The sequence below is a fragment of the Natrix helvetica genome, assembly GCF_964273705.1.
Source record: "Natrix helvetica genome assembly, chromosome: 7".
Lineage (NCBI taxonomy): Eukaryota > Metazoa > Chordata > Lepidosauria > Squamata > Natricidae > Natrix > Natrix helvetica.
The window spans coordinates 46,135,277-46,154,965 of record NC_138558.1 but is presented as its reverse complement, the minus strand read 5'-3'; the positions used below and the strand labels follow the sequence as shown (position 1 = coordinate 46,154,965).

The 19,689-nt window shown below is 37.4% G+C and overlaps 1 protein-coding gene across 19 annotated transcripts in view; it reads left to right on the top strand.

Moving 5' to 3' along the window:
- The window catches only part of TENM3 (teneurin transmembrane protein 3), a 1,436,054-nt gene that overhangs the window by 1,300,842 nt on the left and 115,523 nt on the right, over nucleotides 1-19,689 (top strand). The window lies entirely within an intron of this gene.

Here is a 19,689-nt window from a genome sequence, read left to right as displayed (position 1 = left end):
AAGGAAGGAGGGAAGAATGGAACTGGAAGGGAGGGAGGGAGGGAGGGAGAAAGGAAGGATAGGAGGATAGGGAAAGAGGAAAGAAGGCAGGCAGGCAGGGGGAAAGAGGAAGGAGGGAACTGGAAGGGAGGCAGGAAGGAAGGGAAGGAGGAAGGGAGGGTGGAAGGAAGGATAGACAAGTAAGAGGGAAAGAGGAAAGAAGGCAAGCAGGCAGGAAGGAGGCAGAAGGAAGGAGGGAAGAATGGAACTGGAAGGAGGCAGGGAAGGAGGGAGGGAGAAAGGAAGGATAGGAGGATAGGGAAAGAGGAAAGAAGGCAGGCAGGCAGGGGGAGAGAGGAAGGAGGGAACTGGAAGGGAGGCAGGAAGGAAGGGAAGGAGGAAGGGAGGGTGGAAGGAAGGATAGACAAGTAAGAGGGAAAGAGGAAAGAAGGCCAGCAGGCAGGAAGGAGGCAGAAGGAAGGAGGGAAGAATGGAACTGGAAGGGAGGCAGGGAAGGAGGGAGGGAGAAAGGAAGGATAGGAGGATAGGGAAAGAGGAAAGAAGGCAGGCAGGCAGAAGGGAGGGAGGTGCAAGGAAGGAAGGAAGCATAGATAAGCAGGAGGGAAAGAAGGCAGGCAGGCAGGGGGAAAGAGGAAGGAGGGAACTGGAAGGGAGGCAGGAAGGAAGGGAAGGAGGAAGGGAGGGTGGAAGGAAGGATAGACAAGTAAGAGGGAAAGAGGAAAGAAAGCATGTGACTACGGTGGGAGACGAGGAAAGACCGGTGTGCTATGTTATGCAGAGGTGTACTTATAACAATTTTATAGACAAATTATACTATTTACAGTCGTGCGGGGGGGGGGGCGCGAAATGTTTTCTTCTTCCTAGGGGGGGCATGACAGAAAATAATTGAGAAGCACTGTGTTAAACTAAGCCCTAAACTTTCTGAAATGTTAAAACTTGGTGTTGAAATGCATTTCTTAAATTTAAGCTCAGTCTAAAGCACCAGCTGAATAAAATCTTTGAACCTTGTTGAAGCTGAAGCCACTGAGAATTATAATGTTGAAACAACAAAATAGCATAAAAGCAGTTGGTCAGCAGTCTAAAAAATTTGCTTTCTCTTTGAATATGATTGCCTGAGATTATTGTCAGTCTCCCTATTACCAAATAGAATCAAAAGAGTTGCATGGGACTGATTGTGATGCATTATAATTTAATGCAATATATAGCAATACTGGTAAGAAGTTTATTAGACTCAAAGACTTTTTGGTTCAAAATATTAAAGGCAAAGACTTCAATTACTATATGCACAAAAATGTATAATTAGTAGAATTTATTTTTATGTTTTTAGTTATTGGAATTTGATTATTCTTTATTGGCCAAGTGTGATTGGACACACAAGGAATTTGTCTCCAGTGCATAAGCTCTCAGTATACATACAAAGAGCAAATTGATAAGGCATACATCAGGGGTGTCCAAACTTGGCAACTTTAAGACTTGTGGACTTCAATTCCCAGAATTCCCCAGCCAGCTGGCTGGGGAATTCTGGGAGTTGAAATCCATAAGTCTTAAAAGTTGCCAAGTTTGGACACCCCTGGCATAGATCATACATCCTAAGATACAATGTTATGTTTTTAGTTCGATATGTAGTCCAACCTTATTCCATACTCATCACCTTGCAGAGCTTCAGGTAATGTAATTATGTACATAAAATATGTCAGAATACATTTGGACACCATTAAGTGCCACTAATGTCAGACATTGAATATCTAAATATGCAGTTAAAATTCCTTATTTATACTTAGAAACTGATGTGTGGTTGATTAAAGCTGATCTAAATTTTAAGTAAATTATTGTTTTAAGTAAATTATTGTTTTAAATAAATAATGTAATTAAGTTAAGGTATATTGTAAATTAAGTTTCCTATTAACTTGGAGGCATTTAAATACATCCAATTATTGTATTGTACATATTGAATGCTACTTTTTGTAAACCTGAGTTTCAAAACAAATAAGACTGACCATAAGTTTGCCTTATATTTTGATACTACACTAAGTTTTCTAAGCAGTGGTTAAAACGGATGGAGACAAAAGTTGTTTAGTCTCTATAGTTCCTAATGCTTTTTGTTTTATACTTGGCATTGTGTTAAGCATACATTTTGCTGTAAGCATACATTAAATCTGTAATTCTTATTCAGAAAGATAATTTTCTTTTCTTTGAAAAAAAAACATTAAAAAGCTGCATATTTTCCAAAGGAAAGGAACCTATTAAGTCTTTGTTCTTGCCTTCTAATTATTGATAGTGTCTAGGGCTCCTAGCCTTCATTGAACAGACTTAATGTTTCCAACCTATATTTTGGAAAGAAGGGTTATCACTGAAATAGTCATTTTAAACCTGTGGAGTGTTCGTTGATATTCATGGATGTACTCTGTTACTTTTCTGTGTGTTTGTCCTACATAATGTCTGTAACAGTCTTATGTTGTTGGTATGGTATTTTGTAGATGACTCCTGGGATTTTTTTTTCCTTTTGGGGGGTACATGATATTTTGGTTTACTTAAGATGTTTTGGAGGGCTTTAGTTGGTTTGTGTACTATGGTGATGCCTTGCGGTTGTCATCTATTGGTGGTTTCTGAGAAGATTTTGATGTAAAAATCTGTTTGTTGTTTCTGATATGTATCATACTAGCAGTTAGAAGACATGATGAAAATTCCTTAATCTGAGCAGACTGAATCATAGTTTCAACCGGGAAATGGTGCATCCAATAGCAAGCTAAATCCAAAATGCTAGGGCATTCCTGGAAAATTGGCATTCAAATAAATCCGCCATGAGTGGACATTTGGAGATAAACCACATTTACACACTATTTTAAAGAGATAACATTTTTGTTTAAAAAAGAAGAGAGAGAAAGCAAAAAGACCAGACTATATCTCTTTCAGCAACCAACACAGATGAGTAGGGATTAACACAGATAAACAATCAGCAAAGAACAATAGCCTAATCGAACTTTCAAGGAGAAAGCCACACCTCCACGAACACTGGTAGGGCAAACTACTGTATATAAGCAAGGAGCAAGCCCCACACTCAGCAGCACTGATGTTACATAGGCCAGTAATGAAATCTCAGAGAGCACCAAAGACTCCACAATTCAAACCTTAGCTATATATTTTTTGTCTTTTAATCATCTTAAAACTTTTAGAGTTTTAAAGCACCTATTTATTTTTGCTGCTTTTTAAAAATAAACCTTACAATTTCTACAATTTTTGAATAATTTCCTTCTACTAATTTGTGCTATTTTGCTGCTATTTGAGGTCCCTCTGGAACTGCAGAATATGATTTTTGGGTGCAAATGTAGTTGTCTGAGATTTCCTACTATGAGGAAACTATAAACAAACTGGAAAATGAAAAGGTTAGATTCTTTAATCTGTTTTATAATTCCTAGTGGGAAACCGGTGAGAAGCAAGATTTTCTGGCATTTTTCAGGGCATATCTTCCCATGTGGTTACAGAATATTGTAACATTTGGAATACTGGAAAGAGAAACTCTATTATAACTAGATTCAGTCTATGCAGTGATTTAAATGTTGTTAGGCATGAGAAACTGTATATACTTACAATTCCTGTAAACATCTCTCCGTGACAACCACAAGAGATTGCTTGTTCTCTTCAAAATATGAAAAATTTATGTCTTACTTGACCTTAAATCTGATATAGTTTCTTTTGGCAGGCTATTAGCTCTTTTCTTCATGTTATGCAGATATCCTCCATCTAAACAAGTGGGTCTCAACCTTCCTAATGCCGCGACCCTTTAATACAGCCCCTCATGTTGTGGTGACCCCCAACCATAAAATTATTTTATGTTTTCCGTATTTTTTTTGAAAATATGTGTTTTCCAATGGTCTTAGGCAACCCCTGTGAAAGGGTCGTTCGACCCCCAAAGGGGTCCCGACCCACAGGTTGAGAACCACTGATCTAAACTTTCAATTCACTTTTTGTATAATTCCACAATAATTCTTTGCTCTTTCTTTTTTCCTAGATATGAAATACTGCTTTCTAAGATACCCACTTTCAAATCATAGTATAAAAGTGTCTGCTGCTAGGTTGCAGAATGTTTAAAATATATAACATTTCCTACTTAGCAAATTAGAAGGTACTATAGCTCTGGAGTCACCATTGGTCCTGTGCTTCTCTTGTTATGGAGTTTCAACCCAAGCCCCAACTCCTTTGGGGAAAATGCGTACTTTCTCACTTGATAACATTGTCCTTAGCAGAACAGCTACTTCTTTAGAAACTGGAATTGCAATAGGTTGTTCAACTAAAGCATGTGCCCCACAGCAGAAGGATCCTGTTATTTCTTCTGCTTAAAAGGATAGTTAATATTCCTGCTTACCAATTGTTTCTGATAGGCAGTAGAAAATAACTTTTCAATAACTCATGGAAGGAATAACAACCTGCAATTTAATACATCTCCATCTTGCCAAAAGTCTTCACTGTTACTGAGTTCTGTGCATATTTCTACTCAGTTAGCTGGCCTTTCACAAATCCAACAGAGGAGGCAGTCAGCAGGCTGAACCACCTTCAGAAGATGTCAACCAAGTCTTTGCAGAGACTCTTTTTAATTGAAGTGAAGGCAGTCTTCTATTGATCAGTGTGTCAGAGCATCCAACCATTTGGGCAATTGTCAGATTCCTTCCCTTGACAGTATATTATAATGGGATTAAACATTGCATATTTTTAAACTACTCAAATATCTATCCATCTAGTTTCTGAATATGTTGCATTGGAATAATAAAATCACTGAAAGATTTTTTCCCCAATATTCATCAAAGTATGCAAGGAAAATTTTGATTGAAAAGTAGTATTCTAAACTGTCGTTTCAATAAATTACATTTTTTTCATAAGTGACCCTCAGTTCATCTCATCATGGAGATCTATCAGCTTTGATATGGCATTAATTTTTTCCCATATTTCTTTTTAGCCATGCCACATGTTTTCTTTATTTACCAATGGAAACTACTCCAGTACAAGGAAGTGTACTTATCATTAGTCATATATCATGGCTTCAATGATCTTCTCTTCACCTGAAAGAAGGATATTCACATTATGATTGTTTTGTGCTTCTTTCAAATATATCACAGCTGTATTGATTTCAGGTTAATTTTTCTCTCTAGAAGCAAGTACAATAACTTTCCTTGGAAGTTTGCAATATTATGATTATAAAATACCCATCATGATAAATCTGATCTTCTGTCAAGATTCATTAATTTACTAATCATTCTTGTTTCATGGACATGACATTCCTTCTCTAGCCACTCCTATTTTGCCGGACCCATATAAATCTCAATCCTGCCTAGCTCTGCTTCAAAATATTATTACTTCTGTGATGACTCTATCTCTATACATACCTGTTCCTCTGATCACTGGACACATACCATTTGCATCTATTTAATCTATTGTGTTCAGCAGGGAAATCACATTGAATCAAGATATGGTAATACAAAACAAATAAGGCCAGGTTGAATATAATTTCAGGCTTTGCATAGGATGAGAGAGATCACACTGAGTAACAATATATGCAGGGACCATGACCAACAATATATGAATATAAACCAATGTTCATGTAACTGCAGAAAAAAGCAGTCCTAGGCTGCCTCAACAGAATCATAGTATCAAGATGAAGAGAATCCTTGTTATTGTATCTTCTGCATTGTTCAGATCACATCTAAAACATTGTACGTCTGGTGCACAACATTTTAAGAAAAACGTTGACAAACTGAAGCATGCCGAGAGGAAAACACCAAGATGATAAAGTTCTGGAACAACAACAAAACTTATGAGGAATGGTTGACAGACTATCACTCTGGAAGCGAGTTGGGCAGCATATAAATATATCCAATAAAAATTAAATAAATTGTATCTGCTTATTTTAGTGTTCCTCTTGAGTGCCAGCTCAACTTGTAATAAAGTTATATTATTATAAGCTCAGCATCTCTGGATAGTAGATTAAAATCCCTGTGAACCATTAGCCTAGGGGTCTTTGTGAGCCAATTTTAAAATTTTGCTAAATAAATAATGTATTCATATATGATAATAGATGAGTCAGCCAATCTGGTTTGCATCACCAAACCCTGGGTGGACCAGGCAGAGGAAGATTCCTCTCAGAGATAAACCTACCTGTGTTTGGGGACTGTCACAGCCACAGCTCCAGGGAAGAGGAAGTAGGGAGCATATGATTGCCTAGGTGGGGCTGGGGGAATCCATTGTCTCCAGCGAAGAAAGGCGAGACCAGGGAGAGGGCTGAACCCTTGTCCTCCAGAGGAGCCTTGCTGTCCCTCGTAGGCCATGCGGAGGACTCCCGGATGGTGGAACAGGCTACCCAGAGCCCTAGGTAGCAGAGGGCAAGTGCCCAGCCCAGCCCTTGTCACCCCAGGGCACTGGGACCCCACAGACTAGACCAGACCTGCTGCTTCCTCAAGGCTGCTGCTGCTGTGCTCGTTCTCCTTGGCCAGGTTGCTCATGGTGTGTTCAGGAGGGCAAAGTGTGTGAGTCAGAAGGAGGCTCACTCCCTCTCCACGTGAGGAGACCCAGCTTTGTAACCAAAGCATCTTCAATAACAGGAAGGGAGACCACTAGGAGAGGTCAGAAGGAGGAGACAAGGGGATGGCGAAAGGGCAGCAGGGCTGCTGATGGCCAAGTGCTAAGGCAGGACTTCTCTCAGTTCCTCCCTCCCTCTCATAATATTTCTTCTTTCTACTTACCTACCTACCTACCTTTCTTTTTCTCTTTTCTTTTTCCTGCCTTCTTCATTTTCCTTCCTTTCTTCCTTCTCTTTCCTTATTTTTCCTTCTTTGCTCTCCTCTTCTCCTTCCTTCTTTTTCTTTTTCTTTTCTCTTTTTCTTTCTCCTTTCCTGTCCCTTCTTGGATGCTCAAATGCAAAAGGAGAAACATTTCTCGTTGCCTTTTTGCCTTGTGATCAAATGCCACTTTTGCTAGTAGTTTGCTTTGCTAGCACTCTGCCAACAGAAACAGAGCTCAAGAGGAGCATGCATTGCCCTCTCGAGCTCCATTTTTCACTGTGGCAGTGTCCAGCACTCTGCCAGTTCAGCTCTCAGTTGGCCTGGGCTGGGCCAAGGCACCGTGTGCTGGTCCTTCACTGTTTCCAGGGTGACCTTGCAGGCCAGATCTAAGCACTCCATGGGCCAGATTCCAACTGCGGGCCTTGAGTTTGACACCCCTGACATAGCAAAAAGAGGAAACTTGAGAATTCACATGGTTGATGTTATATGGGACAAAACTCTGAATGAATTAGGATATTCTGCTTTGGATACCACAAAACCTCCTCCCAGAAGGCAACAAGGAAAATATGAAGAGAATGTTTATGTGCTATGTCCTAGATAGAAGGACTTGAACTACTAATAATCTTTTCTGTCTTCCTCACAACTCTGTGCACCACCTTCCTGTCTAAAGCAGTAATGCTTCCAAACCAGACAATAATGCAATATGACAGGATGCTCTTGATCATCCCTATGTAGAAAGTGATAAGGACAGGGAAAGGAAGATCTACACTTCTCATGCAATGCAAAAATGCAGGCGCTGCTGTGCCTGCTTCACCAATGTCTCACTGTTGAATGACCAAGCTAGCCTACTTGTTAGCTGCACAAACAATATTGTGAGTGTGAGACAATGTCCCTGCTAGGGAAGAATGATCTGCAGGACCATATAAAGGACTACTCTGAGTAATATTCTCACTGGCACATAAAGTCACTTGGATTTGCTCACATGTGGACTCTCATGGATGCATCTAGTTAAGGAGCACAATATGCAAGTAATCTGGAGCAGGTTTGGTTTTGTAACTCTTTAGGAGATGGGCAGGATTTGCTAGTCCATTCATGTTTTCATCTGGATGATTAAAGCCACCCAGAAGATGACCTATGGTTGAGTTTATGCAGTGTGGCGTTAGTCTTTGAGGGGATGGCCTCATCAATCTTTTCGTCCATTTTTTAAAAAAATTCTTTTAATACAAACAGTTCATCATTCATTAAACAGTGTGATGTCTGGGTACAAATTTTTTTGTGTCATAATAGTTAAAACTTACCACGATATTCATTGTAAATATCTATTCTTATTTTAATACTAGTACTTAAAACTTAACATATCTATTGTTATAACATTTCTCTTCTTAATTTATTTAACTTTATAATACATTATTTTCATATTTCTTCTCTAAACATTGATAGAATGGCTCCCATATATTATAATAATCAGATTCTTCCTTTCCTTTAATTGCAAGTGTTAATCTATTTATTTCTGCACATTCTAATATTTTTTAAATCACATTTTCCTCTGTGGGCATCTCTTCACCCTTCCAATTTTGTGCAAATACAATTCTTTCTATAATTATCACATGAATAATCAAATATACATTTTATTTATTATATTTTTTCTGACAAGATACTGAACAAGAACAGTTCAGATTTTAGATCAACATGTTGCTGCGTCATCTTCAACCACATTCGGATTTTTTTGCTTCTACACATGTCCACCATATATGATAATACGACCCGGGTGTTTGGTGACATTTCCAACATTTAGTTGATTTGTCTTGAAACATTTTTGCCAATCTTTCGGGTGACTTATGCCATCTATAAAACATTTTATACAAATTCTCCTTGTATGCAGTGACATTGTTAGTTTATAATTTCTATCCCACAGTTGCTGCCACATCTAACTCTATTGTATGCCCAAATTTTTGCCCATGCTATCATTGTTTCTTTTACTTGTTCTTCTAATTTAATCTGCAGTAAATAACTGTACAATTTTTATTGCCCTTTCTTCTGTTCCTGCTAATATCTTATCCAGTATATCCAATAATATCCAATTCTGTCAATTCCATATAAAAACCATATAACTTAGCATCTTTTTCATATCTAAATTGTATTTTTAGTTGTGTATACCAAACCATATAAATCCCTTGTTTTTCCAATTTTTGCTTCTTTTTAAGTTCCCCCTTTTCTGACAAAATATCTTTATATCTGATAATATTTCCATATTGATAATATTTGGGTGTATTAGGGCCTCATCAATCTTGAATGCGTTTGTGGTGTCTCACTCCTGAAAAAGACATTGCTAAATCCAACATTTCTGCACGAGTAACATTCAGTCAATAGGTCAGTGGAGTGCAAAGGCTATCAGACCTGCCACTATTTAAACCTCTAAATAGAAATGATCCTTGGCTCCATTTGTTGAGAAAGGTATAATTTATTAGAGATCTAGTATATTGCAGTAATGCAAATCCAGAACTGAAAATCACATGCCAAAATCCCTAAGTTCTACTCTCCCTCCCCCTTAACTGTCTCTCATTGCTCCCGCTAAGGTAAATTATCTGGTTCAGGCAATATGTTTTCCTAATGGACAGTCTAAGCATAGTTTGGTATGTTGCCCCCTCCTTCTTCCAACTGGATGTCCATGAGGCAGCTAGTCAAAAGAGATACAGCATTCATTTTGTTTCACAAAGCATTCTCTTGCCATTCATTCTTCCTCCCCACAGTTGATGGCAATCTGTCACTGCGGAATGGGACAACTCACAGTGGCCAGTTTGGCATGACTTAGTAGGCATGGCTGGGGTCGCAGCCAGGTCACCGCAACTAGGTGGGCGTGACTTGGTGGGTGTGACTGGATCCAGGTGGGGACTTGACGCCGCTCATTGGACGCAGTTGACTGGGGACGGTTGGGTCAGCATGGAATACGTTCTGACTAAGTCGTTATGGGGACAACTCAGTGCCCCACAACTCCTCACATCCCCAAACTGCTGGCAGCCAAGCATATGCATGTGCGCTCGGACACTGCATTCCAAGTTTGGGAACTTTTATACACAGAGGAACAGTCCTTCTCTCCAAGCCCAGGCCTGATTGATAGCTTGCCAGCTCAGATGTACAGCTGTGTGAAAAAATCCTGCACACTTTATGGTTTACAATTTACGTTTTTTTGGATACGCCATAGAATTTATGATATGTTATGCTAACTGCTATGCAAATATTATTATATTTAAATAAATACTGGTGGTTTTTAAGTGAAAAGCATAAGCTTTTTGCAGTTTGGTGCTGTTTGGATGGGGATTGTGAATTTTCTTGCATGCTTACAATGCATGCTTACAATGACTATGAAAACAGATTAACTGATGCATACCCAGTGGCATACATGATGCAATTTCTAAGGCCGATGCCTTAGTAACTGTTTTGTTAACAGTTTTATTGTTTGTGGCCCAGAAAAGGACCGCTTAGGTAACCAAACATGGTTACTAATATGAAATTGGCCAGCCCTCAAAAGTGTTATTTTCCTAGAGAAAAATACATTAAAAATAATAGATTACATAATTTAAACAGAAATTAGCAATGTTTTAATATAATGTACAAATATTTAGGTTGGCATTGGGAAACAAATGGAAGGGAACCACCTCTGGGGGGAAAAAACTTTTAAGGTTTTTAAAAAAAATTGTAACTGCTTTGTGTAACTTTTGTATGTTTTAGCTTTCTAAAAAATCTGTCAAAATCTCAAAAGGAAAAAAAAAGGGGGGGGAGAACAAGAACAAATGAATAGCCTACTAATCTAAGCATTAGAACCATCCAAGTTTACTTCATGCAAAGGAGACATGTCTTCAAAGCGAAGAGAAAATGTCAAAATTAAGTCAATGTTTCCCTATTGGTAAGATTGAAATCAGGCCAAGGAAGAATAAATATTTTTTTATTAAATGTAAAAAGGAAACTTCCTGGAAAGATCCATTTTCCTATAATGTCCTTCCTCATAATTAAGACAGGAGCAAAGAGACAGACCTCATCTGAAGCTATGAATCCTTTTTGTTTTCTTTAAAAAAAAGGAGGGGACAAGTGCCATAGGAGCTCAATTAACAAAAGAAAGGAGATCATCAACAATGAGCAAGAAAGTGACATTTTCTATCTTCAGCCTCATCTCTCATTTCCACTATCATTTATGGTGATGAGGAATCTGTTTAGAGATTCTTTGTTCCTTAAGGAGAGAAGTCACTAGCTTATAGGGATGCCCTGAATAGTCTGTATCAGTGTACCATGAAAGACAGATTTTCCCTCCCAGTGATCAGGGAGCTCTTCTAATAACTCCAAGTAATTTGCTACCAACATATCAAAAGCTTTCTGAAGAAAATAGGAAAATAAACCAGCTTAGAGTAGATGTTGATAGAACTCTGTGATCCTTCTAGAAAAAATAAGAAGGAACAATCAAATTTTGAATAACTTCATCTATTTTATATAAACTGTAGAGCCCCTTCAATTTTCAAGTACAAATGCCCCTTAATTGCAATGATTTCCTTATTTAAAAGAGTATGCCTTCAGAATGTAGTTTTAGACTATTTCTTTTACATGTAGATACGTTTTAAACTTAGCGCAAGACTTTCCTTACTTATGAATTATTTATTAGTTCATGAGAAAGAGTGCAGTGTGATTAACATGGTGCCATAAAATTCTTGATCATAATTGATGGGATGTGGTTTATTCCACAGGTAGAGGTTAAGAAAGTAAATACATATATCCTTGTAATCAATCACTATTTTAATAAAATATCTTCCAAAATTGTGTATTGTGGTTAAAAAGTATAGTAAATAAGAGACAGTTCATGAAATCTTAGAATAAGGGTACACATGAAATGGAAGCTATTAAATTTTGGGCTTGGAATCAATTCCAAGTGGAACATTGTATTTAAAATTTCTGGATTGGTTGATTGTGATAAATAAAGCTTCAAATAGATTAAGTATTCTGTGTACTCCCAAAATAAATTGAAAAAATTGAGATATGTCAATTTACATGGAGACTTGCTTACTGACTGCCATATTCAGTGACCAAAGTTACAGTGCTGAAATAATAACTTTACTACCAATATCCACATTTATAATCTACAGAGTTTCCTTGAGTTACATGATCACCATTACTGAATGTGTTTTCCTATGCCTGACCCATTGCTTTTCTTCACTCCCTGCAGAATGGAGAGATTGGAGAGGAAGGGATTATAAAATAATAAGCAGGCAAACAGTGGAGAATACATATCAGAAGGAATGTAGCAATGTTTTCAGCTCTGAGCTTGCTAAACAGCCCAGTGCATTCCATGTTTGCCTGCTTATTCTCTTGTAACCCTTTACTCTTAATCTCTGCAGGCCGGGAAGAGGAGGAAAATAGTCAGGAACAGGATACACTGCCTATAGAAATTGCTGGAGTTTTTTCTTCCTTCCCCTTCTTCTCTGGAGAGTGGAGAGTTCTTAAGCATGCAAAGGAGGGAACAACAAACAAGCAAGTAATTTCTGTAGACAATCTCTCCTGAGCCTGACCTATTTTTGTCTTCCCCTTCCCGACATACAGAGATAAGAGCACACAAAGCTAAAATCAGCAGGATACTAAAGTATGCACTCAAATTAATATGGTTCTCTCCACTCTAGTCTTGCTATACTACCTTTTCCTGTGGGGGAGGATGAGGGAGGTTGTGTATTTGTGTGTGTGTGTGGGGGGGGGAGTGATGAACAAAAAATGCCAGAAGAATATATATTGTCAGCAGGAGAGTATGTACTTTCAGCAGAGACACCCAGGGCAAGGTGATTATCCCAGCTACCTAGTTGAAGAAGAAGGCATCTATTTTGGGCTACATTTGCTGAAAGCATTTAGTAACAATGAAAAAGGCATAATTGCTTTAGATAGACATTATAATATTAGATTAGGACCTCTCAAGTTGACATGCTGCAGAGGAAGAACTGAAAATCCTTCAGAGTACTAATGGTGGTTTCGATGTGGCTAAATTAAAGTGTTGGGGAAATCTATTTGCTGATGTCAACAGGAAAAGAAAATCTTATGATGTAAAGACATAATTATAGTAGAAACATTGAATGAAGAAGGATGGACATGGAAGAGCTCAGGCAATGAAAGATGAAGCAATTTTATTACAACGTGATGTCTCCTATGCAAGTTCCACGTTAAGCTAAAGTGGAAGAACAAAGCCAATCATTTTCCACTATATTTTCTTCCAATCTTTATTTTCATGGAGAACATCAAATCACTAAAATCCCCAGCCACATTGATTGGGAACCAGAGGAATTGTAGAATGAATCCTAAGTTGTTAAGAGTAAATGTAAAAAGAGATTGCCAAAGATGAAGAAAACAGAAGAAGGTAAAGTAGATGTCGGGACAGACAATGGAAATTGCCAAGAAGAGAAAATACAAAGCCAAAAAAGACAAAGTTCTCAAGAAGAAACTTCACGAAGAGTTTGGAGAGCTTTCAAGAGAATCAAGAAGCAGTACTACAGCAACATCTGTAAAGATGTTGAAATGGAAGCAGATGTGGGAAAACAAGGAAACCTTTTGAACTCCAACCTTGAATTGGTATCATAGGGATGCAAACGTATAGAGAGTAACTGACTCAAAGATTAAAGATGGAAAGAGTGTAGTTAAATTCTGTACAATAATGTTAAATCCAAAATACCTTAAGAACTTTTAGTACTGTATTTAAAAAATACAGTTGAACAACCTTTTGGTCATTATCAAATCAGAAGGCTGCAGAAACTGATGGCCTATCTACAGAAATATGGCAAGCCAGAAAAGAAGAATCAAACTATGCCAGAAAATCTGGAGAATTCACACAGTGGCAATTAGATTGGAAGAAGTTAGTCTAAATACCAGTGTCAAAGGAAGAAATATATTTTTAATTTCATATGCAAAATTATTAATGTTAATTTCATAGCAAAATTATTCTTAAGATTTTCCAAAACAGAAAAAAAAACTTGTTTAGAAAAGACTGAGAAAAGGAAATACTATTGCTGACGCATGCTGGATAATTGAGAAAACCAAAGAAGGTCAAAGAGATGTCAATATATGCTTTATTGATTGTAGAAAAGCCTTTGATTGTGTCAGTTGTGTAAAGCTGTCAGATGTTTTTAGGAAAACGGGAACCCAAAATACATCATTGTCCTTCATCAAAAACCACACACAGTCAAGGAAGATGCAGTCTAGATGGAATTTGATAAAACAGACTGGCTTCAAATTGTCAAGGAGGGAAACAGGGTTGTATTTTCCTGGAGTGGTTTCACAATGGAGGAAGAAATATCAATAATCTGCTAATGGTAGCTCATGCACTCTGATAGCTAAAATTGCTAATTATATGCAAGCCCTAGAAAGATAAGATGATATATATGTATATACATACTACATACACACACACACATACTGTGTGTGTGTGTGTGTGTGTGTGTGTGTGTATGTATGTATGTATGTATGTATGTATGTATATATATATTTGTTTGTTTTCGTAGATTTTCACGGGTGTAGGTATGCTGGTTTTGTTGTATTCGGGTCTTTTCCCGTGTAAGGTTGAGATTGTCTTTGCAACGTTTCGGCAGGATCTCACCTGCCATCTTCAAGCGTGGGCTTAAAAAAAAAATCTTTTTTTATACACACACACACACACACCTCATGTCTGTGTAACCTTCAGTTGGACAAAAGGTGGGACAATTTTTGAAGTAAGGTATCTCATATGGGCTAATTTATAGAACGTGTCCAAAATCCAAGACCTATGACTCCTATGAAATACTTTGGAAACCTGTAAGATATAGAAAATATAAAGTCTTGACAGACTTAATTTTGGAAAATATTTGTAGCTCGGGGTTTAAACCAATGCTGGCACTGATAATCTTAAATTAAATAATCTTAATCTTACATATTAGGAGACACAATATGAATGTTAACAATACTTTGTGAATATGTATTTTGTAAGAAACAGAGACACAGATTGAACATATAAAATGCACAGTATAGTCCACGGCACACACAATTAAAATAGATTTCAAATGCTAAAAGCACTCAGAAAATAGTTGCATAGCACTTTCTTTTTTCAAACATTCAAAATAGATTATTTTTCCCTCCTTGTCTTTTCACTTTCCTATAACCTTTCTCAGCATGTTTAGTTCAAACTGTTTGCTGATGATTTAGTAGAATTGTCAGGGAAATTATTTAATGAATAAACAGGTGAGGACCCTTTTAAGAAATCAAATTTTAGAAGAAAAGTTTTTGCTGCTATTCAGTAGGATATTTTTGATGATTACTATAAAATATTAGGTGTGGAAAAAATATAAATGTTTTACTATAACAGAAGTATAACGGACAGCTCTCATGGAAGCACTTCACATACTTACATTGAATATGTCTTTCATTATAGTAGTAAAGGCTAATAATTTAACCTATGTATTATTGAGTAGAGCTTTCAGAAATAATTGAGTTCACCATAATTTATTTCTAAGTTTGTACATACTGACTTGCAGTTACTCTGAGGCTGTGACTACATTTGATTCTCCCTTGGAATATTGTGATAAATACACCTAACAGTGTTTAAATAATAATAATAGCACATTCAGTAAACTTGATATGAACTCATATATAAATTGCATTTTTCCTATCTATAGAAAAGTTTGCTGTAATCAGATTCTTTTTAATGTGCATTTCATTTGCAATTTCATGTTTTCATTTCATGTTCCAGTAGAATAATAGTCCATGCAGGTATAAAATCGTTCAGTGCCTTTTATTACATTATATTGTATCATTGAATATTTGTTGTAATTGTTGTTTCCATCTTATTATGGAATATTAAAGAATTGCATTCTCTGTATCATTTGTGAATTGTAACATGCTATGCAAATTTTATTACAAAACAGGGAATTTTAGCTAGCTCTAATATTTGAATGTTACATTCATTTGACCTTGCTATATTTGACTCCATAAATCTTTGTAATAGATTTCATTACTTTTAGTCATTAACGTGTGAAAAAGCTATTTATCATGCATATTTTCAATATGCCCAGCCATTTCACAATTATCCTTATAGCTTGACATGCACATACAAGTTTGTTTGACTTTTCCAAAATTATTAGTGAACTAATTTATTGTATCTTTTAAAGAAATATATTTCAAATATGAAATTTTGAAAACCTACTGGCATTTACAGGTTTTTTCCTTCTGTGATAATTATCTAATATCAAATTAACTTTGTAAACTGACTTTTACCTGGACCATGTGGAAAGGGATATAATGTAGGTGCTTTTCTGTACTCATTGTAGTCTGTGTGTGTAGTTTGCTGCATTTAAAAGAAAAGTAGAGAAAAGCTGAAAAAACAATGGATGTAATCTTCATTGCTTTGGTTATGTCTTAATATTTTTTTATTTATCTGCAGTTCTGTTACAATGTGTGTGTATTATATTTTAGGGTTGGGTATAGCATTTTGTTGTGTTATAATCAGATAGAAGCCACGCAGGAAATATTTAATTGCTGCATTTACATTTTTTAAAAATATACTGCATTTTCTATAAATATTTCAAATACACACATTCAATATCGAAATTCTGTTACATGCTTCTTCGGTTACGAGGCTCCCATCTATTTAGATCAATGAAAAAGGTCTTCTAAAAATGCTCATGCCGCAAGAAACTTAATTACAATGTGGGAAAGTACTTTCTCTTTTATGGTTCCCAGGCTATGAGCTCTAAGGAAGTGATAATAACAAATAGCTTTTACCAAGGTTTTAATTATTAATTATTTTAAATGACTGATTTTAATTTTGATTTTGTCTTTGTTATGCTTTGTATTTTTCATTGTAGTAAACTATCTTGAGCCTCCAAGATGGTTGTATTGTTCACAACCTGTGGTTGGCATTTTCCACACTTTTGTTTTTGATTAATCTTAAACATTTTCATAATAATTTTATTTGCATGAATTTGTCATTGTTTTTTAACTTATGAGCTGCTCCGAATCACGTTAGTGAGATGCACTGCTATGCAAATAAATAAACAAATAAACAAATACTTCAAAAAAACATCAAGGTAATTCTACCATGTTTCCCCGAAAATACAACCTGTCCTGAAACTAAGGCCTTGCCACATTTTCATGTGGGCAAAAATATAAACCTCCCCTGAAAATAAGCCCCCTGGACAACCCCCCCCTCCAGCCAGGCAGAGCACCACTCACCGACCTAGCGGTATCCCGAAGGCACCAAAGCACGGGAGCTGAGGGAAGAAAGGCGCTCTCATTGCTTGCTGCCTTCGGGATACTGCTAGGTTGGGGAGTGGCGTTCTGCCTGGCCAGAGGGGGATTTGTCAGGCGGCTACTCCCTTGCGAGTGGGCTCCCAAAGAGCCAGATACAGACTCAGGGGTGAAGCAGCCATGAGGTGACCACGGTCATGAGCAGCCACCTGGCAAACCCCCTCTCCAGCCAAGCAGAGCACCATTCACTGACCTAGGGGGTATCCCTAAGGCACCAAGCCATGTGACGCTCTGCCTGCTCCCCAGCTCCTGTGGCTTGGCACATTCGAGATACCCCCTAGGTCAGTCCATGGAGCTCTGCCTGGCTAGAGAGGCTGGTTGCGCAAGTGCCTGTTCTGCCCCCAGCTTGCGTGCCTCCCAGCCTCACCATGCCCTGGCCCAGCTCTCCCTGCAGGGCCAGGGCGCCGCTACTGCTTTTGCCACTGCCGCCGCACTCTGAGCATAACTTCTCCGGCTTCCAAACTCCAGAACTCGGCTTCCAATTCTTCCAGCCCGCAACCATAGAGCGCAGTCCTAGAGCGGCCGCTGCTGGAAGAATCAGAAGCCAAGTTTCGGAGTTTGGAAGCCGGATAAGAAGTTATGCTTAGAGCGCGAAAGCGGCAGCCGCGCCCTGGCTTTGCATTGACCTAGGGGATATCCCGAATGTGCCAAGCCGCGGAAGCTGGGGAGCAGGCAGAGCACCACGTGGCTTAGCACCTTAGGGATATCCCCTAGGTCCGTGAATGGCGCTCTGCCCGGCTGGAGAGGGGGTTTGCAGGGTGGCTGCTCGTGAGCGTGGTTACCTCATGGTTGCTTCACCCCTGAGGCTGTGCCCGGCTCTTTGGGAGCCCACTCGCAAGGGAGCAGCCGCCCAGCAACCCCAAAACATTAAGCCCTCCCCTGATAATAAGGCCGAAGCCGTATTTTGTGGTCAAAAGAAAATAAGACCTTGTCTTATTTTCAGGGAAACACGATAACAATGTTCAGGAAATGATATTTGGTCAGGTGAGTTGCACTGGAAATAAGGCAGAATAAATGTCGAGATGTATAAAAGAAAAGAAAATCAAAATATGAGCCAAAGACCTTTATATATAACATAAATAATACAAAGGAAAGCCATTAAAGAATCTTACATTAATAGCACAAGGAGTTACGGCATTCCAAAGTATATTCTGTAGAACTACCATTTATATTATTGTCTATGATGATGATACAGAAGAGGGTTTCATTTATAATTTTTCTATTGAAAAGAAAAACTATGTTAGCAATTCGTGAAGAACAACTTGAAAGAATCCAAATGTTTTCATTGACATTAAAAGGGTATAGCTTGATGAACTTTGATGAACTTGATGAAAACATTGCAGGAATCATGGTATATATAGTGGCATTCCATCCTCACTATCACCTCTTCCAAATTATAGATATTTATTTAAAAGCATCTACAAAACTAGAATGTATACATGGTAATCTAGGTAACAAAGCCAAGAATTCGGAGCCCAGAAATGGGCACCGCAAAAGCTCTTGCTAATCAACTGAAATGAAATCCTGAACTATTGACCAATCATTATCTTCATGTGCTACAGTAATCACTACTCTCCCAAGCTAAAATATTAAAATTCATCCATGGCAAAAACATTTTCTGCAGCTGAAAAAGCTGTTTTTACAACGGACAGTGACAGTACAATAGATTGGTAAAAATAAAGCACAATTCATGGATTGAACCTCCTGAAAAGAAAAGTTTTAAGAACACTAATTGATATGAAGAGTTTTAAGATTGTTCCTTAGAAATACAAAACACTAATTGATATGAAGAGGCATCATGCCATTAAGGTGTCAGTCCATTAAACGAAGGTCCAAAATCTGTAGTTCAATCATACTTTTTTTAGGATCAATAAAGTGACTCAGATATTTTAAGTTCTCTAGGACTTGTCTTTGGGCAAAGTGTCATGAATGATGGAAGGAAAAATAACAGGAAAGTTCAGTCAGACCAAATGGATCAACAATGAGCTCAGTTCAAATTCAAAGTGTAAAATGTAGGCTGTGTTCCATGTATTATCCCTAGAAATTCTCACTGTATTCTATAAGGTTAAGTCAATCTTTAAAGGATAACAAAACAGTTGCTGCCTTCAATGTTTTGTTTTCACATCAAGGGAAAAAGCATATTTTTTCCTTGTATAGTTTAGGTACGTAATTCAGTGGTTCCAGTTTGTTTTGAGCCAGAAGCGAATTGAGATATGTTTGCATGAGGCTACATGTAAGCTTTATTGGCTGTTATTTACTCTGTTTCCTGATTTTTTTGTACACAAACTTAAAGAATTAAAGTTATGTTCAGAAGGCAACATTCTGTACTTCTTCATTTGATTTAAAAGGTATGTTCCTTTTTATTCAACAATGTAGTATTTATTCCCAAATAAATGTGTTTACTCTCAGACCAAAGAAGCAAGCTTCTTTTATTCCTGGACATGTGAATAATATTGTTTTTTATATTGCTTTTAAATGTAAAAGTGTATGTATTTGAAGTTTTTAAAAAATATATAGTTGTCTGTATAATAAATCAGGAATGTAGATGCAGTTATAAACGTATAATGAAATTGGAGAGGAACTGTATATATTAAAATAAAAATATTTTTTTCCATCTAAAAAT